The sequence below is a fragment of the Mobula birostris genome, chromosome 2 (assembly GCF_030028105.1).
Source record: "Mobula birostris isolate sMobBir1 chromosome 2, sMobBir1.hap1, whole genome shotgun sequence".
Lineage (NCBI taxonomy): Eukaryota > Metazoa > Chordata > Chondrichthyes > Myliobatiformes > Myliobatidae > Mobula > Mobula birostris.
In genome coordinates, this window is record NC_092371.1 from 188,336,355 (window position 1) to 188,359,951 (window position 23,597).

Here is a 23,597-nt window from a genome sequence, read left to right on the forward strand (position 1 = left end):
GGATTTAACACAGACAATAAACTGTTTTTGGCCACATTTTCACAATGCCCCAGCTGGAACAAAAATGTTTTGCCTACAAAAATAAGGTTTTTCTCAGTGTGCGGTCCAAACTGATGAGCCAGCAGCTGCAGTAGTAAGGGAACTCTTGCAAATTCTCCTGTGATTTTTACATTGAAGACCAGATTCGAGTGTAGATGCACCCTAGGAGTTTTTACTAAAGGCAGGAAATATACTCAACAGAACAAAAACCTGGTTTACGTCTTGGAAAATATTTCTTGAAATGAGGAATTCCAGCAATCAAGCATTAAATACTCGAATCTGGTGCAACTGCAACATCTAGATTTTGACCCTTAACACATTTATATCTCTGAGGCAAAAGTATGGAGATTCATTCATAAGTATTCTGGCTTTTCAGGCAGAAATCAAGGATAACAAGAACTCTTTAGCTTCTCACGAAAGAAACTATATTGATATATATTGTTGGTGCCAACTTTCCAAAACAATACAAAAGTAAAACGAGCAGCAAGTCAAAGGAATGAAAAATATAAAACTTAGTGCTGGCACGCTCTGGTGCTATTCTGAAATTAGGGACAAGATGGAGACAACTCTGTGCCCATGCTGTGACTGAGTGAAAAAGTCTTCATTTCAAATTCAGCTAAGGATAGAAGTTGCTGGACACATGATTGTGATATGCAAATCACCAGTATTCAAGATTAATGAATCTATGTGAAAAGATTTAGTTCATTTCCATGTCATGGTTTCAGAACGCTGTGTGTGTATCCATATGTACAGAAATAATGGTTTGGAGTTATGTGACAAATATTTTATAATTATTTCATTTGAGTAGTGTGCAACAGGAAAACACCCTTAAAGGGACATTTCCGATCTATTGGAAGAGTGTTATGCTTTAGTCGAAGGTTTTTGGGATTACTTATTTACCAATTTTTTATGGATAATATTCTTCAAACCTGCACAGAAAGGCATTTGATCAAGTGATTCATAATGAAATCCATCTCTGTGTATAATGGAAGGAGAATACTAGCTGCAGATTTCAACATTAACAACTCAAATCCGGCCTGAAGATATTAGTAAAAATGTTGCTTGCATTCATTTCAAACAATAAATATTTGTCCTTTCTATTTGTGCTGATACAGACACTGATATAATCAAACCTGGGAGAAATTCAAGGTCAGGAATTGTTCCTGCATGTAGTTGCCCTCAGCTCTTACTGCAGGTATGGGTTTCAGATTCTCAGTCCAGAATTGTACAGTTTCACCTGACATTCAGCTACAAAGCACTCTGAGATACACCTGCATGCACAGGATTTGGAGTTTTACTCTCTAGATGATATATTTGGTGACTCAGAAAACAACAGGTGGGAAACACCAAATGAAACATCCGTCCGCTAAGACAGGGGTGCGCTCGGACGCAGTGGCTTCTATGAGGTCAACCAATTTCGTCATTGTCTTTCTTAGGTGTACTTTTTACGATCATGAGACCCTGCTGGACATTAAGAACTGAAAGTACTGCAGGCCCACCCCATCAGTAAGTTACTCATTGGCAGAGAAGCTGATGGAGCTGGACTTGGTGTGGATCGTGATGCTGCCTGCATCAGAGAGGCGTCGGAGGAGTCAGTGCACAAAGATGGTGTGCAGTCTGACCACGAGTGATCGTCTTTCTACTCTTGTGATTGCAAGACCTTGTTGGACATGGGTGGTCTGTCATTCACTGTTTTTTGGTGGACTCCATGGCAGGCAGTGGGGCAGCTGCATGGCCTTGGTTCTAGCAAGGACTAGACCATAAGCCACAGTATCGGTTGTTTGCAGTCACCCAGAGGGAGGCATCAGCATTGGGTGCTCCACTGGAATGCCCGAGGCGGTGTGGCGTGGCATCCATGTGGGAGTTGGTGCTGCCCCCATCCCCCCACCCCCCGTGTTCACTCAGCAGAAAAGCTGTATCGTGTTCAACTGCAGATCGCTTCAACGTTCATGGACTCAGGGACTTGGACTATAAATTTTTTGTGTGACTGTATTTTACTGGTGTTTTATACAGTATATGTTTGCTGTCTTGTGTGCTATATGTGCCTTGTGCTGTGTATAAATGTTGGGGCTGTGTTTTGCACCCTGATCCCAGAGTAATGCTGTTTTATTTAGCTGTATTCATGCATGGTTGAATGGCAATCCAACTTGAATTTGAACTTGAAACCTAACAGTGGAATACTGAATAACATGTTTGGAAAATCCCAAGCGGCCCTAGTGCAATGCACACTCCAGGTGAATAGCTGCCCCCTGCAAGCAGTTACCTCATATTTCTATATACTGAGGTAAAGGGGAACACATATACATGAAGTCTCCTCTTGAATTCAGGCTTTCTTATTTTTCCCACCTTTCCATTGCCATCTCACTTTCACTCTACCTGCTTACAAATGGTTTCTTATCTGTTGTCCAAGTAGCAGTTGGAATTCTGACGGCATTCCTTTCAGCTGCATTGTGTTCTGAGCTAAATTCTGGCCGGATTCCATGAAACTCTGAATTGCCCAGAATCAAGGCAGTGACAAAACTATCCATTCAAGTTGTTTAAAGTGCAAATGGTGGTGTTTACTTTGATAATAAACTGGTGACTATTTGGAATTTTAAATTAAAATCGGCATTGAGATTGTACTTTCTCATTATCCTGGTACCTGCTGGAATTTGTAACACTAAGAGAAAGAAAGTAAGTCGCAACAGGAATTGCTCACTTGGGTTTTCAGCTGTATTGTCTGGCAAAGTATTGGACTCTGTGGCCACATGTAACAACTCACAACATCTCAGATTATTTTCTGAAAGATATGCTGTTTTCAACTCATGTTTTCTTTCATAGCACTAAACCAGAGATAAGAGAATGGATTTGGCTCAGAGCTGACCAGAGCCAGATGGCATGACTAATTTGGTAATATGCAGACTACACAATGACATTTACTGTATGTCTCAGTACAGCTGATATGAAACATACAACTAGCTGGCCTACTGGTATTTGTGATGTGAGAGTTACACAAATCAGACCTTTTCTGTTTCTAAGAGTATTCCTCCTTCATGTCCTAATTCAATACCACTGAGTAAAAAAAGACAACTGAGAAACAACAATCATTGTGTATTTTTTATTTCTATTATAAGATGACCAGTCTTGGTTGTGATTTGATATAAATTTAATCTCATCCCTGTGCTAACTTTGATTAGTGATTCTGTGTTTTCTTGCATTCTACTCACAGGGGTATTTCTATGAAAAAGCTGTCCAATAATATCTATTCCCCAGGCTTTTTCCATGTCCTGCATAGTTTTCCATTTCAAGTACACATTTTATCCTGCACCTATCTTTGTAGTTTTTGCTTTATCTTTCTTTCCATTGCTTCAGAGCCACTCTTCAACACATTAAAGGAAAATCAAGCCGGATGACAAATGTACACTTTAAGATGATAAAGTTTTTCATAAAGGAATTTTAAGATGAAAATAACACTTCATTAATCTCTTTGAGTTTTTATGAATTTAGTGTTGCTTGCTCATTTTACAGTACAACTTTTACATAGACAATTAAGGTAACTTCAACTTTACATTGATTAAAAGGAATCAGAAGTTCATTCAAAACAACGAACTCTCTGAAATGTTGCTAATTCACTATTGCCCTTTCCCAGACTGTCCTTCCACAGAACATACAGTTCTGCTATAGTATTCTGCCCTGCAGCCCCTCAGCTCTATTTCCCCATATTAATCTCTCTTCTCCCCACCCCCCCTCATACACACCCCCTCCCATTCATCTGAGTCAAAGCTCTTATCACTGCCACTGCAGATGCTCCAGCATTTCTGCCAATTAGGGGAAAGATGGAGAATCACACCACTGAGAGTGTCAGAAAGTCTGGAGTTTAGTGTGAGCCTGAGCCAAATCTGTCTTGGAATTGTTTGAAAAAGATCAAAACACAATTTTCAGAGTCTCAGTGCAAAAGCAGAATTATATTTAGTGGTATCTTTAACTTTAGCAGCAGAAGTGAACATTCAAGCATAGTAGCTGTAATAATGACCATTTTGCCAACATATATGCCTGTTATAGGTATTCACTTCTTGGATGTTTGCTAATCTCAGCTTTCTAAACACAGCAGCTGCTATTTGTAAGATACAACAGTTGGAAGTAAATTTTAAACTATTTCAAATCAAGTTAAATCAAGTTTAATATACATTCAAACCATACATAGGTGCAGCTGAATGAGACAGCTCTGGGGCCAAGGTGCAAAATATTTAAATAAGCAAGCAAACATTCAAAAATAGTGAGTAACATAATTCAAAATATCGAGCAAAGAAGCATATTCAATCAAAAACAAACCTATATAATCCAAGACCCTGGGCGATAATGTCCAGCAATCAATGGTACAGACTCCCAACAGGGCACAGAAGCATGTAATCCAGCCTGTCATTCCATGACTCGAACATGGAAGAGCAGAACCGATGGGTGAGACCAGGCACCAGCTGAGCTCAACCACACTGTTGCACTTCCCTGTCACTCACCTCTTCAGCAAGCCCAAGGCTTGAGGCCTACTTCTGGCTACCACTGAGGCTACACGGCTCCTATGGCGACTGTCCCTCCACCAGACAACGGTAACAGGCCTGCGGCAACTTACATTATCACTATCTAACAGAGTCTTGCAATTGCTTTGTTTAGTTTCTGCTCATAAACAGAATTCAGTCTTCAGTTCTTAAAATGTAAATGACACGCAGTAATCAGCCTGAAGTTTAAAAACACAGCGTTGCAAACAAACTCTATTTATAGCACAGATGCCCTGTCTGTGAGAAGTAAGAAGCTAGTTCACTATACCTGCTTTATTACTGCTGGAGAGATGAAGTATAAGTCAAGTTGACACAAGTATAAGACAAGCAGACAAGTTGACACTAAGCTGTTTAGTTCAAGGAAGCTTGCAGAATAGATGAAAAGTATCAATTAGCATATCAATATCTGATGTGTTTATAGTTGGGCATTTTATGTACTTAAGGAGGTTGGCTTCACAGCATTAAATGTGGAACTATGTCTCTAGGGTGCTTTTAATCCATTTGTATTAAAAGGTGTCTGAGGAAATATATGCATGTGAAGTCACACAAGTGGGAAAAAGGGTATAAGTGTAGATAACAGTTCAGACTATTAGGTATGGGGTAATGAACACCAAAAAACATGGACAGGATGAAAATCCATTCCCCCAGCTTTGGTTTCTATGACAGACAATTCATAGAAAACGTAGAAAATAGGTGCGGGAGTGGGCCATTTGGCCCTTCGAGCCTGCACCGCCATTCAGTATGATCATGGCTGATCATCCAACTCAGAACCCTGTACTTGCCTTCTCTCCATGCCCCCTGATCCCTTTAGCCACAAGGGACATATCTAATTCCCTCTTAAATATAGCCAATGAACTGGCCTCAACTGTTTCCTGTGGCAAAGAATTCCACAGATTCACCACTGTCTGTGTGAAGAAGTTTTTCCTCATCTTGGTTCTAAAAGGCTTCCCCTTTATCCTCAGGCTGTGAACCCTCATTCTGGACTTCCCCAATATCGGGAACAATCTTCCTGCATCTAGCCTGTCCAATCCCTTTAGAACTTTATACATTTCAATCAGATCCCCCCTCAATCTTCTAAATTCCAGAGAGTATAAGCCTAGTCGATCCAGTCTTTCATCATATGAAAGTCCTGCCATCTCAGGAATCAATCTGGTGAACCTTCTTTGTACTCCCTCTATGGCAAGAATGACTTTCCTCAGATTAGGGGTCCAAAACTGCACACAATACTCCCGGTGTGGTCTCACCAAGGCCTTGTACAACTGCTGTAGTACCTGCCTGCTCCTGTACTTGAATCCTCTTGCTATGAATGCCAGCATACCATTCGCCTTTTTCACCGCCTGCTGTACCTGCATGCCCACTTTCAATGATTGGTGTACAATGACACCCAGGTCTCGTTGCACCTCCCCTTTTCCTAATCGGCCACCATTCAGATAATAATCTGTTTTCCTGTTCTCCTGTTTTCCTTGTTAAAGTGGATAATCTTACATTTATCCACATTAAATTGCATCTGCCGTGAATTTGCCCACTCACCCAACCCAAGTCACCCTGCATCCTCTTAGCATCCTCCTCACAGCTAACACTGCCGCCCAGCTTCGTGTCATCCGCAAACTTGGAGACGCTGCATTTAATTCCCTCGTCTAAGTCATTAATATATATTGTAAACAACTGGGGTCCCAGCACTGAGCCTTGCGGTACCCCACTAGTCACTGCCTGCCATTCTGAAAAGATCCCGTTTATTGCCATTCTTTGCCTCCCAACCAATTCTCTATCCACATCAATATCATACCCCCAATACCGTGTGCTTTAAGTATGCACACTAATCTCCCGTGTGGGACCTTGTCAAAAGCCTTTTGAAAATCCAAATATACCATATCCACTGGTTCTCCCCTATCCACTCTACTAGTTACATCCTGAAAAAATTCTGTGAGATTCGTCAGACATGATTTTCCTTTCACAAATCCATGCTGACTTTGTCCGATGATTTCACTGCTTTCCAAATGTGCTGTTATCACATCTTTGATAACTGACTCTAGCATTTTCTCCACCACCGATGTCAGGCTTACCGGTCTATAATTCCCCGGTTTCTCTCTCCCTCCTTTTTTAAAAAGCGGGGTTACATTAGCCAATTCATTCATCTGCATCATGGCATGTCTTTTTAGTTTATTATACCTGCATTTAGGAAATCCTCTATGCTTTGTTCTTTGTATTTTAGAAATGTTTAAAATAGGAATTCTTTAAGAGTTTTGAATGTTTTAAAAGTGATGTTTGGATTAAACATGTATCGCTGAAAATAAATGAACTGTGTTTTAAACTACTTTGTTAACCAGAAGTATTCTTTTCTTTGGTAGGAATAATGGGTATTGGTAGCTCAACTTGCCATGGAGAATAAACTGGGAAGAAAATTAGTCTTTGAAGATTGGGAAGTTACAGTATTATCTCCTTTTAGTGAGAGTACTTGTGGTTGTGTATAACTGATACGGTTTAAAGTCTTTATTTGATTTTGAACTTCCACGGTCAGCAAATCCAATACCATCACAGTTGATCCATGACATGGTTGCCTTATACCAAAATTATTATTTTAGAAATTATTATTATTTAGCAGTAATCCAACTCAGAGAGCTTTTGACCAGTGCTACAGCAACCCGCCTCATACTATAAAATGGTCGACATCCTGGTTTCCAACAGTTGCACAAGCAAATGGTGGTCAACATTATCAATGTATTAATAGTATATCAAAAATATGGGATAATACTCCAACTGCTCCTCAAACCGAACATGATGAATATTTTATTTTTCAAGTCAGAGACTGAAATGATGAAGGGATAGAACACAGAGTAGGATGTACATTAGACAGACCAAATGCCATTGTGCTCTGTATGATCTGCTGGTCTCAAACCGTCACAATTTGTACCAGATCCCAATGTTGTAGCAATAATTAGTGCCGGGAGACAACAAGTTGGCCCCTTTTTAGAAAGAAACCAAGCACCCAGTTGGGGACCACATATTTATATGACAGAATCTATTGGCCCATATCTTAATTCCAATTCATGGAATGGGTCTTAAAGACACACATGAGGTAACAAACACACCAGTAAGCCCTAGAGGCACTAATGAAGCCTGGAGAACAGATGCTTGGGAACATGCTCTTGTGAAAATCTTTGCACCACGTGTGGAATAGCCCTTAATCAACATCTGATACATGAATAATTTCAGATTGTTGAGGAGATCCTGCACCACCTACATGGTGGAAACAGCATTACTGCTCATTCCCACACAAGAGCAACAAAGTTTCTCCTCTTTTCCCTCTAATGGGAATGTAGGGTCAGCAACAAAGTTATCAAACCATCCTTATTCCTCAGGTTGATCACATTCACAATGTTCTCCTACACCAGCTCCTCAGCAGGGAAAATGTAATCAATAAACCAAACTACTTCCCTGGTGTCAACCTGCCTTATTAAGAGATATTCACCCAGAACCCAGATGGCTATGCACCAGGTATAGATCACAAACCTTAGCTCCATCCCTTTCTTTGTGCAAGAACATGTTATACCTAGATACTCCTCCTGGGACAGAGAACACTTATGGAAAAGAGTATGAAACTGGCCACACACCACGATGACCACTTCATCCTTCATCTTCTAAATATACAAAGGGACAGGGCCCATCCCAAATGTCCACTCCCTCTCCTGCAGTTTAGGGAAAACGAAATATAAAGAAGGGGAAGGTCGACGTTAATGTAAAAAAAACTGCTCAGGAGAATTTTACCAACAACTCCACTCAAAATGCTCCATCCGAGAATGAGATACAAGCAAACCTCGTCTCACCTTTCGACATGTCAAAACTCATATTTTTGGCAAAATTTGACCTTGTTGTTTTGAGATAGGAAGAGACATTATAACAAATGCTGCAAGGAATAGGTCGTAAGAAGTATAAATTTTGCACAGATCTGGCCAATGGCTTCTGGTCACACCTACTCCTTGAAGGTGACAGACAAAGGCTATGTAATTAACATTAAAAACTCTCAGCTCTTTTATACAAAAGTAAATTTCCTAATTATAACAATTACCAATAAGAGACGTGGTTTAACTCCTGAATATAAACAAGAAGTCGCTCAAGTAGGATATCGGATAAAACCTAAGTGCCTTGCGTTCAACCCTAGACCTATTGTATAAAGCTAGAGGTTTCATACCTGATTATGCTCAGTGGCTAAAACCATTGTATCACAGGTGCACATCAAAAAATGCAAAGTTTTTTGTTTTTATCCCAGAAGATTATGAGACTATAGAGAAGTTGATGAATGCCTTTTAGCAAGCAATGGGCCTCTGGACAAAAGACCTAACAAAATATCATGCAACACAAACAAAATTTTTTAGGAACTCAGCAGGCCAGACAACATCTATGGAAAAGAGGTAAACTGTTGATGTTTCAGGCCAAGTTCCTTCATCAGGGCTGGAAGGAAAGAGGAGAAGTCAAAGTCAGAAGGTAGGGAGAGGAGAGGAAAAAGTGCAAGGTGGAAGGTGATTGGTGAAACTGGGTGAGGAGGAAGGGTTGAAGAAAAGAGCAGGGAAATTGATTGGTGAAAGAGATAAAGGGCTAGAGAAGGGGGAATCTGATAGGAGAGGATAGAAGATTATGGAAGAGGGAGGAGCACCAGAAGGAGGTTATGGCAGGTAAGGAGATAAGGTGAGAAAAAGAAATGGGAATGGGGTAATAGTGAAGGATGGGGTGAGGCAATTACCAGAAGTTAGAGAAATTGATGTTCATGCTATCAGGTTGGAGGCTTCCCAGTTGGAATATAAGGTGTGCTCCTCCAACCAGAGTGTAGCCTCATCACACCAGTAAAGGAGGCTGCCAACAGTCCATGGACTCCCCTACCACGATGCAAAATTTATTTAGTTATCTCAGTTTTCTGAACATAGCAGCTACCACTTGTATGATAAAACAGTTGTAAGTAAGCTTCCAACTATTTGCTTTGTTTAGCTTCTGGTCGTAAACAGAAGTCAGTCTTCAGTTCTTAAAACGTAAATGGAAAGCAGAAATCAGCTTGAAGTTTAAAAACAGTTTACAAAGCTCTGTTTATAGCACAGACACTCTATCTCACACCAATTTTTTTAAAAATCCTGTATTTGTTATTTCAATTCATAATGTAAGTCATAATAATTGATGCCAAGATTAAGGAAGGCATTTAGGATTTTTTTTTGGTCCACAAATCAAACAGGCCATGAAAGACAGGCAACTCAAAGAACTTCTGGTGGGACTGGAGAAAATTGCATGGAAGTCATTCAAGGATGTTGTTGAAGATTTTCTTGGCAACTATAGAGTATGAAACTACATGCAGCTGGTTCACAACATTCTTCAAGCATACAAAACAATGAAGTGCAATATGTCACTAAAGATTCATTTTCTGCATTCCCATTTAGACCTCTTCCCTGCAAATCTTGGCACCATTAGAAATGTTGATAGTGAAAGTTTCACTAGGACATTGTGGTCATGGAAAAATGGTATCAAGGCAACTGGAATCCATCAATGCGAGCTCATTATTGTTGGACACTTAAGTGAGAAGCCTTAGACTCTGAGTACAGATGAAAATCATCAACAAATATCTTTAGCTTACTTGAACTATTCCAAAGCAGCAACACCATTATACAATTAAATACATTATATTCAATAAAAGTTAATTTCTTGTTTCTCTAAATTCCTATGAGTAGTCTGAAATCATATTTGTGTTCAGCATTAAGTGGTCTATCATGAAGAAAAAAATTCTGAGGAAGTAACACTTTTCAAAAAAAATTGTTATCCAGTGTATCTGGACCTCATTGCTTGAAGAAGCAGTACATCAGATACAATCACTTTGTTTAGATAGGTACTTGAATAAGCAAAGAACAGAAGGATCAGATCTTACGTGGGCAAATAGGTTTAGTGTAGATGAGCAAAAATGTCAGCCAGGACATAGTGAACCAAAAGACCTGTTTCTGTGCTGTGTAACTCCATAATCTCTATAACCTCTATAATCTGTATTAATTTGCTGGTTGAAGAATATGCATTGGCCAGAACAACAGGCAAAACACCGACATCAAGTTAACAGCGCTTTTCAACAGGGATATTTGAAAACATATTGATTCAAGTAGCTCAAAAGAATTATTTTAAAAGAAATAGAAAATTTTAAAACTATTAAAAATTAAATATATTAATTAAATCAATGATTACGATGTTTTTAATTAAGAGCTAGTGTAAAGCTAAGAGCCAGATATGAAAGGACAGTATACTCAACTCTCATTTTAGGATGATTGTGCTCTGCCCCCAGGCTGCTGACTCCCGCACTGCAGCTGGATGTCAAGCTCTAGCATATTCCATATTTCTCCTCTGCAGGGAAGTCAGGAATGTATGGATCCTTGAGCTGTATCTCTCTGGTGCTCCTTTTAGAAATTCGCTCACAAAAGGCAAGATTTCCTGTTGGCAACCCACCCTAATTCGACAGTTCATTCCCATTTCAACATGTCGGTCCCTGGCCTTCCCCACTGCCACTCTGAGACAACACTGAGGTTGGAAGAGCTGACTTTTCTTCCTCTACCCCCTTCTATCTTTTTCCATTCACTATTCTGTTTCCGCTCTCACCCTTTCTTCTTCTGTTCACCTGCCTATCACCTCCGTCTGATGCCCCTCCTCCTTCCCTTCTTCCATGGTGCTCTGACTTCTCCATCAGATTCCCTCTTCTTCAGCCTTTTACTTCTTCCATGCCTCACTTCCCGTGTTCTTACTTCATCCTCCCTCCCCAGCCACTCACATTACCCCCTCGCCTGGTTTCACTTATCATCTGCAAGCCTGCACTCCTTCGCCTCCTCCATCTTCTGCTCTCTTCCTGATAAATGTCTCTTTCTGAAACTCTGTTCCCCTCCATAGATACTGCCTGATTTGCTGAGTTCCTCCAGCATTTTGTGGGTGTAGCAAAAGTCAGGTATAGTTTGACCCATTCATATACTCTTCAAGGAAAAACATAAAGAAGGCAGAGAAAGACAGATAAATTAAAATTTTAAAAATGCAAACACAAGGAAATCCGCAGATGCTGGAAATTCAAGCAACACACACAAAAAAAGTGCTGGTGAACGAAGGGTCTCGGCCCGAAACATCGACTATACCTCTTCCTATAGATGCTGCCCGGCCTGCTGTGTTCACCAGCATTTTTTTTTCGTGTGTGTTGCTTAAATTTAAATTTTAATGTATTTCCACTAAATAAATTAGAATTTTAATGCATTTCCATTAAAAGCACGAAAATGGTGTTACAAAGCTACAGCAGGGCATTTCTGTACCTGGGATTTGTTCAAATCAGAAAACTGCAGAAGACAAGGTATATTTTCATCCTTGTCCAAGCTGGTTTCAACCTCATCATGTGATGGTTGCTTCTGAGAGTTAGAAAGGTCTTCAACTAATTCTAAAACATCTCATTTATGAGAGACCAGCTGAAGTACAACAGGCACAGGTCTGGTAGGGAGACTCTTACCTGGGTCAGTACTGGTTCAACTGCAGACTGCTGCAATGTTCATAGGCTCAGGGTGTTGGACTGTGTTTATGAGTGACTGTATTTCACTGATATCATTTTGCGCTTGCTCTCTTATATGTGCCATCCCTAATGCTGTGTATGACTGTTGGTATTGTGTTTTGCACCTTGGCCACGGAGTAACACTGTTTCATTTGAATCTATATGCGGGTATTCATGTATGTTTAAATGCCAAATTAAACTGGAACTTGAACTTCTGATGACTAGATGGAGCATTTCAGTCATAAGGAATGACTGGATGGGCTGTGTTTGACCATAAAACAAAGGAGCAGAATTAGGCCATTTGGCCCATCGAGTCTGCTCTGCCATTCAATCATAGCTGATCTTTCTTTTCTCCTCCTCAACCTCATATAAGACCATAAGACATAGGAGCAGAATTGCTTTCCTTTCTTTGAGATGAAGAAAACTAAGCAGTGACCTGATAGTGCAATTCAATACTATAAGGGGTATGGAAAGGTAGACACTTCTCTTAGCAGAGTTGTTTATCACCAAAGAGGATGGGTTTAAGTTAAGGTTCAAGAGATTCAGAGGAGATTTAAGCAAGATGTTTTTCATTCATTAAGATAAGCATTCATGAGATAGACATCATCTACTTTTCTAGCACTTGTATATGACACTCGCATTAATCTGTTAATTTGTAGAATATGCCCTTGGATCTACAATAGCCACAGTAGCAAGAATATATTAACAGCAAAGGAAAAGACTAATGCTTTCAATTTAGATCTGAACGGGCATCACTGGTGACCATTTTCAATACAGGTTCAAATTCATCGGTGACTATTTGCCAGGTCACTTTTTTATCTACCTCAATAGATTACCTTGTCACTTCTCCAAAAAATATTTAGATTTTGAGACATGATTTTTGTGATGTTAATCATGGCTGTCCCTATTGTATTACACACTTAATGATTCACTCAAAATTCCCTCTTTTAATTGATGTCAAACCTGTGCTGCCTATATTTAGCTAGGTCTATTGTGTTACCTTTTGTGAAGGCGGAGGATCTATTAGTCTTCTTCCTATTCATGGGAATTATCCAGGGTGCAGTGAACTATTAAAAATAGAGGCTAGGGTCTCGCACAACATGACCAGTGATGTGTGGGCAAATTCACCATTTACGATTGAATAAAATCAAATTATATGGTAGGAATAAAAAGAAATAACTGAGACCTTTTTAATTCAACATCCAGCATGTTACATCTCTTTCCAGTGTTTAACTCTAATTACAGGCTATTAAACTTCTAGCTGCTTCTTTGTGAAAGTAGTCAGTGGATCTATACTCTTGACCTCCAACTGGTTGTTCTCCCCCTCAACTTTGATTGCTGTTGTTGCTCCAGTCTGAGATCACGAGTTCACGCATGCTCTCTGCATTGCAGCACTTCCTACTTCTATTGAAAATTAATCATTTGCTTTCATACTTGAATAAATAATATTTATAATATTGTGAGACTCTAGTTCTCTCTGTGAAATATGTCTTCTAAAGAACAGCAACAGTAAAATTAGCCCTCAGTGTTGAATTGCTGAATTGCTCCTGGTGTTAAAATTCAGTTACTTTATTTTCATTGAAGAAAATATTGAATGGCAACATAGAACATAGAACATGCAACCATACAGCACAGTACAGGTCCTTCAGCCCATGATGTCGTGCCAACCTTATAACCTACTCTAAGGTCAATCTAACCCTTTCCTCCAATATAACCCTCCATACAATTGCGGAGAGGGGGGGAATCAGAGTGCCAGAACTGATAGAGAGAGATGACTAAAACCTCAGATTAAGTCAGCAATCAAAAGATTGAGCGTGATGTGACTAATGTCCTGAGCTGTGTATGTTTCAATGCAAGAAGTATTGTAGGAAAGGCAGATGAGCTCTGGCAGGGAATAGATCAACACATGGAATTTTGATATTGTGGCCATTAGTGAGACTTGGTTGCAGGAGCAGCAGGACCGACAGCTCAGTGTTCAGAGCTGCACTCTTTTAGATGTGACAGGGTGGGAGGGATTAAAGGAGGAGGGGTGGTGTTACTAGTCAGGAAAAATGTCATAGCAATGCTCAGACAAGACAGCCATTGCCGTAAATAGGAAAAAAAGATAGGTCTAGTCTGCAGGTTGAGATTCTAAATTAGAGAAAGGACCTGGTGAGTGTGGAACTGACTGGCTGTTTTCTGGCAAAGGTGTTCTTGGTAAGTGGGAGGCCTTCAGAAGTGAAACTTTGGGAGTACAAAGCTTCTATGTTGCCTGTCAGAATAAAAGGCAAAGAAAACAGGTATTTGCAGAGTGTAAGAAATGCAAGAGAACACGTAAGAACGAAATCAGGAGGGCTAAAAGAAGGCATGAGTTTCCCCGAGCAGACAAGGTGAAGGAGAATCCTAAGATATGTTTTGAGCAAAAGGATTGCAAGGGTCATCTGGAAAATCAAAACAGTAATCTATGCGTGGAGACAAAAGAGATGAGGGAGATCATAAATGGATTTTTTGCATCTTTATTTACTCGGGAGATGGACACAGAGTCTATAGAAGTGAGGCAGTGAGCTCCTGGACCCTATACAGAGACAAATCCTTCAACCCATCTAGTCTGTGCTGAACCATTTAAACTGCCTACTCTCACCAGCCTACACCCAGCCCATAGCCCTCCATACCCTTACCATTCATGTACCTATCCAAGCTGTCTTAAGCATTGAAATATAGCTGGTTGCTCATTCCACTGTCTCGTAATCCCCTGAGTGAAGATGTTTCCCCTCATGTTCCCTTTAAACTTTTCATCTTTCACCCTTAACCCATGATCTCTAGTTGTAGACCCACCCAAATTCAGTGGAAAAAGCCTGTTTGCATTTACCCTATCTATACCCCTCATAAATTTTGTATACCTCCATTAAATCTTGCCTCAATCTTCTACATTCCAAAGAATAAAGCCCTAATCTATTCAACCTTTCCTTAACACTCAGGTCCTCCAGACCTGGTAACATCCTTGTTATTTTTCTCTGTATTCTTTCAAACTTATTTACATCTTTCCAGTAAGCAGATGACCAAAGCTGCACACAATACTCCTCACCAATGTCTTATACGTAACATCCCATCTCCTGTACTCAATACTTCGATTTATGAATGTCAAAGTGCCAAAAGCTTTCTTTATGACCCTATCTACCTGTATCACCACTTTCAATGAATTATGGACCTGTATTCCCAAATCCCTTTGTTCTATGACACTCCTCAGTGTCCTGCCATTCATTATGTAAGACTTACCCTGGTTGGTTATTCTGAAGGACAAAATCTTGCACTTGTCTGCATTAAATTCCATCTGTCATTTTCCTGACCACTTTTTCCAGATCCCGCTGCGAGCTCTGATAGTCTTCCTTGCTGCCCACTACACTCACAATCTTGATGCCATCCACAAATTTGCTGATTCAGTTAAGCACATTATCACCCAAATCATTGATATAGATGACAAACAACAATAGATCCAGCTCCGATCCCTGCAGCACTCCACTAGTCACAGGCCTCCAGTCAGAAAGACAACCATCTACTACCACTCTCTGGCTTCTCCCAAAAGGTCGATGTCTCATCCTATTTACTACCTCATCTTGAATGCCGAATGACTGAACCTTCTTGACCAGCCTCCCATGTGGGACCTTATCAAATGCCTTACTAAAATCCATGTAGACAACATTCACTGTCTTCTTTCATCATCTTTCCTGGTAAGTTCCTCGATAAACTCGATGAGATTGTTTAGACACGATCTACCACACATAAAGCCATGCTGACTATCCCTAATCAGTTTATGTCTACTCAAATTCTTGTATATCCAGTGCCTTGGAATACCTTCCAATAACTTTCCCATTTATGTTGTCAAGCTCACTGGCCTATAATTTTCTGGTTTATTTTTCGAGCCTTTCTTAAACAGCGGAACAACATCAGCTATGCCCCAACCCTCCAGTACCAAATCTGTCGCTGCCTGTTTTTGTGCTGTCTTTTTCTATGACTCCGTAACTCTATTTTTCTATCATCCATGTGCCTATCTAGGATTTTCCAAACACCCACCCCTTTCTGTGTGAAAACATTACTTTTGACATTTCCCCTATATCTTCCTTTAATCACCTTAAAGTTATGCTCCCTAGTATTAGCCATTTTCACTCTGGGAAGAAGTTTCTGGCGGTCCACTCAATCTATGCCTCTTATCATCTTGTACACCTCTGTCAAGTCACGTCTCATACCACTTGACTCCAAAGAAAAAAGCCCAGCTCACTCCACCTACCATTATAAAACATGCTCTCTAATCCGGATAGCATCCTGGTAAATCTCCTCTGCACCCTCTCTAAAGCTTCCACATCCATCTTACAATGAGGTGACTAGACTGAGCACAGTACTCCAAGTGTGGTCTAACCGGGGTATTATAGAGCTGCAGCACTGCCTCGTAGCTCTTGAACTCAATACCCCCCTGTAATGAAGACTCCATAGAAATCTCCTTGAAGTGAAATGGGGATAATGCTGCTGGTTGGAACTTTAGTCCAAAGATGACATTGGAGGAAGGAATCCTGTGACAGGTTGAGCTGGTATCTGAGATAGGTGAATTCACAGTGTGTTAGGCTATCTTTAAAAATAGACCACTTGAGTTAGCTGACGTGATCTGGGAGAATCTTCATTTAGCTGCAAATAACCTTGATGGACAATGTGACTTAAAGTAGTGTATTTTTTTTCTGAATAAGCATTGTGTTCTGGTCAGCCATGCACTTCTTATTTAGTCTAAGTTCAGCATTGAACCCAGTACATGCAGGGTGGTAACAAACTCTTATCTATTGGTGATTTGTGAATTTGTTTCTGAGACTAAGTAACTGGCAGATGTCTGCAAGATGAGTGAGCACACTTTCAACTGGATAGACAGAGGCTGCACTTGTGTGGGTTTTGTAATGTTTTGATTTGGGAACTCGTAAGCACAGTGTGAATTCCTCAGGCAACATACTCATTGAAAGGTACGCAATGTGTTTATTTTGCATGTTAAACTGCATCAAGACTGATTTCCCTTTGATCCACTGCAGGCCAGAAGCAATGAAATCAACCTGTGCTCTTCCTCTCCATCCAAACCACAGCTGATGTAGGTGCCCCAGACTACTAAAGTTGTTTGGAAAGAGTCTAGATGTGGGGCTACTAATTCCTACTTGCTACTGGTCAAATTGGCCTGGAGAGTTTGGAGTTGTGAGCTTGGCCACCTGTTCCTCGGTCTCCTTGCTAATGCCTGGAGAAGAGGAGCCATAATGTAGGCAAAATGTGTGTAACATTAAAGAAAGAGGGACAATTAAGAACATAAGAAAGAGATCAAAAAACAGCCATTTGGTTCAGGAGCCTGCACTGCCATTCAGATTGATCACAGATAATCCTACAATATCCTTCTTGATTCCAAATTCCTTAATTCCTTTGGTTTCCTAAATCACACTAACCTGATCTTGAAAGTATCAATGACTAAACCCTTTTTGTACCTTCATGTTAATTTTTCCATATCTCTGACCTGGAAAGCTGGATCATTCTCCTGAAGTTATCGCCCTAATTCACAATCTTCAATCCTAATGAAACAAACTCTTAGTATCAACCTGTCAATAGGCCTCACTCTTCCATGAGATCAACACACATTATTCTAGGCTTTTGTAAATACAGGACAGCATTTCTCAATCTAATTGGTCTGGACCAATGTGATCGACGTAGACAACCAATTAGAGCAACAAGATGATATCAACTCATTACAGGAGCACTGAAAGAAATTTAATCTGTGTGGCTTCTACCTAAAATATATCAGGTACCCCAGGGCATCATTTACAGTAAATCTTAAAATAGGTTGTTTTATAATGATACACCGTACTTAACATGGCATGATTGATGGCCTGTTGGTTTAAGATTAACTGCTGCTGGTGAAAAGAGTTTACAATTTGGCAGCTACTTGTAAATTGCTGAATCTGAGTGAGAGGAGCTAGAATGAAAGAACACCTTTATTTGTTAATTCCTTTAAGTGCAATGTCCTTGTTAGAATGACAGTGCAATTGTCAACAAACTTGGTCCCATGTTTTTTTAGCCACTATGTCATATTCGTTCAATGATGTTTGATGCATACTGCAAGCCATCTGGGAAAAGCATCAGCACATTTGCAGTTAATACCCAGTGGGGTAAATAATATCGATGTCAATTAATGTGCAATGCTGATATGTTGCCAGTGTTGCTGTTTTCGAGTACAGTAATTCAGCCACACGCTTCAGCCTTTATTCTAACTGCTGAGCAGGGCAAAGATGGCATTGCCTTGGTTGCCAGGTTCATTCTGATCATAAACATCTATGCATCCAGGCTAAAGCTGGAGACAATTATCCATTATTGCATAAGGAAGCTCAGAACACACGCTATTCCATTTTACCAGCGGCATATGTGAACTCATGGACGCATTCCAACTGCAATGGATTCCACTATCTCAATGTTCGCCTGGTGCAGATCATTGACAAAACATCATGCACAGCAAGGGCTTGCACTTAAATGGTGCCTTAAGCTATTCCATTGAATAAAATCTGTTACTATGAAATATTAGAACATTTAGTCAAAGTTTGGTCAAAGATAAAGGTTTTAAAGGAAGAACAAGTGGTAGAGAAACAAATGGGTTTAGAGACGGCTTGCTGTCTTTTCCATGTTTTTCACTGTCCACCAATTATTTCCCACTGCTGTCGACCACTGGACATCCCAAGCATTGTAAAGAATGATGAGAGTCACAATTTTTAACCATTGGTATTTTTAAAAAAATGTTTTAACCATTATTTTTTAATCAGCTTTACTCCTTTTAACTATTGTTTGTTTAACCAATCTGGTGTTTGAATTGGTTCAATGATGTTGCTGGATCAATAGCTGACAGCTATAGGAACCTGGTTTTGATTCTGACCTCAGGTGCAGTTGGATATTCTCCTTATCTTTACATGAGTTTCTGCTGGGTATTCTGGTTTCCTCTTTAGTTCCCCTAGATATTCTGGTTTCCTCATTAGTTCCCCTAGATATACCGTAGCACAGACAAAAAAGAATCAAAGAAGATTTGACAGGTATGTGCTGTCAAACAGAGAACTATGCACTAGGGAAATTCCAGGCAGTTTCTGGAGTAGGTTACATGGTCGGCACAACACTGTGGGCCGAAGGGCCAGTATTAGGCTGTAGATTTCTATGTTCAATGAGGAAGTGAATAAATACAGAAGTATAGGGAGGTAAAGATAAGAGAAATGGACTGATGGAATTGGAACCAGTGTGGTCTCAGTGGTTTGATCAGCCTCCTTCTGTGTCATTATATATAAGCAATTCATTGATACAGCCATTTCCTCACTTTCCAAAGGGATATGTTTTGGTAACACAATTCGTTAAGAGAAATTTCACAAATCAAAAAAAATGGGTGAAATACATATGGATGTTTTGGTTACAGTGTATTCTTAGGGTTAGGGAGTTGCATGTTATTCATCAGGTTAAAAACAGATTTGTAAATCAAAGAGTTGATGGCGCTGTAGTAATAATTTGTAAATTGTAGTTTTGTATATTGAAGAAGTGCCCTCATCAAAGTTTTCCAGGGGGAATTCTTTGCATGGGGCTTGATCTCACACAATTCCATTTCTTCTCTGAGACGCAAGTGCCTCTTATGGCAAGGACATTGTTGCCTGCCTGAATTGAGTCAGCTTCCCCATCCAACAAAGTGGGGAATGCAGATGGTGTGAGCAATAAAATCAATTTTGTTTGCATTCGCAAGCCCCCCTTCTGATATGCTGCATAGTATCAATTTTTCAGCTTTGACTTGATTGTAGTACAAGCCTTTGTGTTTGAATGTTGTGGGTTTAGTGTTGTGGGTTTGAATGTTTGTGGGAATGACATAGGTAGGAAAAGGGATGAGGTCCTGAAAGGAGAATATAGGGAGCTAGGAAGGGAGTTGAGAAAAAGGACCGCAAAGGTAGTAATCTCAGGATTACTGCCTGTGCCACGCGACAGTGAGAGTAGGAATGTGATGAGGTGGAGGATAAATCCGTGGCTGAGGGATTGGAGCAGGGGGCAGGGATTCAAGTTTTTGGATCATTGGGACCTCTTTTGGCGCAGGCGTGACCTGTACAAAAGGGACGGGTTGCACTTGAATCCTAGGGGGACCAATATCCTGGCAGGGAGATTAGCGGGGGCTACTGAGATGACTTTAAACTAGAATGGTTGGGGGGTGGGAATCAAATTAAAGAGGCTAGACGTGAGGAGGTTAGTTCACAACAGGGGGATGGGAACCAGTGCAGAGAGACAGAGGGGTGTAAAGTGAGGGTAGAAGCAAAAAGTACTATGGAGAAAAGTAAAAGTGGCAGGCCGACAAATCCAGGGCAAGCATTAAAAAGGGCCACTTTTCAGCATAATTGTATAAGGGCTAAGAGAGATGTAAAAGAGCGCCTGAAGGCTTTGTGTGTCAATGCAAGGAGCACTCGTAATAAGGTAGATGAATTGAAAGTGCAGATTGTTATTAATGATTATGATATAGTTGGGATCACAGAGACATGGCTCCAGGGTGACCAGGGATGGGAGCTCAACGTTCAGGGATATTCAATATTCAGGAGGGATAGACATGAAGGAAGGGGAGGTGGGGTGGCGTTGCTGGTTAAAGAAGAGATTAACGCAATAGAAAGGAAGGACATAAGCCGGGAAGATGTAGAATCGATATGGGTAGAGCTGCGTAACACTAAGGGGCAGAAGACGCTGGTGGGAGTTGTGTACAGGCCACCTAACAGTAGTAGTGAGGTCGGAGATGGTATTAAACAGGAAATTAGAAATGTGTGTAATAAAGGAACAGCAGTTATAATGGGTGACTTCAATCTACATGTAGATTGGGTGAACCAAATTGATAAAGGTGCTGAGGAAAAGGATTTCTTGGAATGTATGCGGGATGGTTTTTTGAACCAACATGTCGAGGAACCAACTAGAGAGCAGGCTATTCTAGACTGGGTTTTGAGCAATGAGGAAGGGTTAATTAGCAATCTTGTCGTGAGAGGCCCCTTGGGTAAGAGTGACCATAATATGGTGGAGTTCTTCATTAAGATGGAGAGTGACATAGTTAATTCAGAAACAAAGGTTCTGAACTTAAAGAGGGGTAACTTTGAAGGTATGAGACGTGAATTAGCTAAGATAGACTGGCAAACAACACTTAAAGGATTGACGGTGGATATGCAATGGCAAGCATTTAAAGGTTGCATGGATGAACTACAACAATTGTTCATCCCAGTTTGGCAAAAGAATAAATCAAGGAAGGTAGTGCACCCGTGGCTGACAAGAGAAATTAGGGATAGTATCAATTCCAAAGAAGAAGCATACAAATTAGCCAGAGAAAGTGGCTCACCTGAAGACTGGGAGAAATTCAGAGTTCAGCAGAGGAGGACAAAGGGCTTAATTAGGAAGGGGAAAAAAGATTATGAGAGAAAACTGACAGGGAACATAAAAACGGACTGTAAAAGCTTTTATAGATATGTAAAAAGGAAAAGACTGGTAAAGACAAATGTAGGTCCCCTACAGACAGAAACAGGTGAATTGATTATGGGGAGCAAGGACATGGCAGACCAATTGAATAATTACTTTGGTTCTGTCTTCACTAAGGAGGACATAAATAATCTTCCAGAAATAGTAGGGGACAGAGGGTCCAGTGAGATGGAGGAACTGAGCGAAATACATGTTAGTAGGGAAGTGGTGTTAGGTAAATTGAAGGGATTGAAGGCAGATAAATCCCCAGGACCAGATGGTCTGCATCCGAGGGTGCTTAAGGAAGTAGCCCAAGAAATAGTGGATGCATTAGTGATAATTTTTCAAAACTCATTAGATTCTGGACTAGTTCCTGAGGATTGGAGGGTGGCTAATGTAACCCCACTTTTTAAAAAAGGAGGGAGAGAGAAACCAGGGAATTATAGACCGGTTAGCCTAACGTCGGTGGTGGGGAAACTGCTGGAGTCAGTTATCAAGGATGTGATAACAGCACATTTGGAAAGCGGTGAAATGATCAGACAAAGTCAGCATGGATTTGTGAAAGGAAAATCATGTCTGACGAATCTCATAGAATTTTTTGAGGATGTAACTAGTAGAGTGGATAGGGGAGAACCAGTGGATGTGGTATATTTGGATTTTCAGAAGGCTTTTGACAAGGTCCCACACAGGAGATTAGTGTGCAAACTTAAAGCACACGGTATTGGGGGTAAGGTATTGGTGTGGGTGGAGAGTTGGTTAGCAGACAGGAAGCAAAGAGTGGGAATAAACGGGACCTTTTCAGAATGGCAGGCGGTGACTAGTGGGGTACCGCAAGGCTCAGTGCTGGGACCCCAGTTGTTTACAATATATATTAATGACTTGGATGAGGGAATTAAATGCAGCATCTCCAAGTTTGCGGATGACACGAAGCTGGGTGGCAGTGTTAGCTGTGAGGAGGATGCTAAGAGGATGCAGGATGAATTGGATAGGTTGGGTGAGTGGGCAAATTCATGGCAGATGCAATTTAATGTGGATAAATGTGAAGTTATCCACTTTGGTGGCAAAAATAGGAAAACAGATTACTATCTGAATGGTGGCCGATTAGGAAAAGGGGAGGTGCAATGAGACCTGGGTGTCATTATACACCAGTCATTGAAAGTGGGCATGCAGGTACAGCAGGCGGTGAAAAAGGCGAATGGTATGCTGGCATTTATGGCGAGAGGATTCGAGTACAGGAGCAGGGAGGTACTACTGCAGTTGTACAAGGCCTTGGTGAGACCACACCTGGAGTATTGTGTGCAGTTTTGGTCCCCTAATCTGAGGAAAGACATCCTTGCCATAGAGGGAGTACAAAGAAGGTTCACCAGATTGATTCCTGGGATGGCAGGACTTTCATATGAAGAAAGACTGGATGAACTGGGCTTGTACTCGTTGGAATTTAGAAGATTGAGGGGGGATCTGATTGAAACGTATAAGATCCTAAAGGGATTGGACAGGCTAGATGCAGGAAGATTGTTCCCGATGTTGGGGAAGTCCAGAACGAGGGGCCACAGTTTGAGGATAGAGGGGAAGCCTTTTAGGACCGAGATTAGGAAAAACTTCTTCACACAGAGAGTGGTGAATCTGTGGAATTCTCTGCCACAGGAAACAGTTGAGGCCAGTTCATTGGCTATATTTAAGAGGGAGTTAGATATGGCCCTTGTGGCTACGGGGGTCAGGGGGTATGGAGCTAAGGCTGGGGCGGGGTTCTGAGTTGGATGATCAGCCATGATCGTAATAAATGGCGGTGCAGGCTCGAAGGGCTGAATGGCCTGCTCCTGCACCTATTTTCTATGTTTCTATGTTTCTATGTTTAAGTCTCATCCAGAAACCTGAGTGCATGACCCAGGCTGACCCTTTCAGGTAGTAGTGAGGAGATGCTGCAAAGTCACAGATCAATTTCAGATCAAATATTCGACAGGAGCCATGGTCTGCTCTCTCATGCATGCCTCAAAGATCCATGA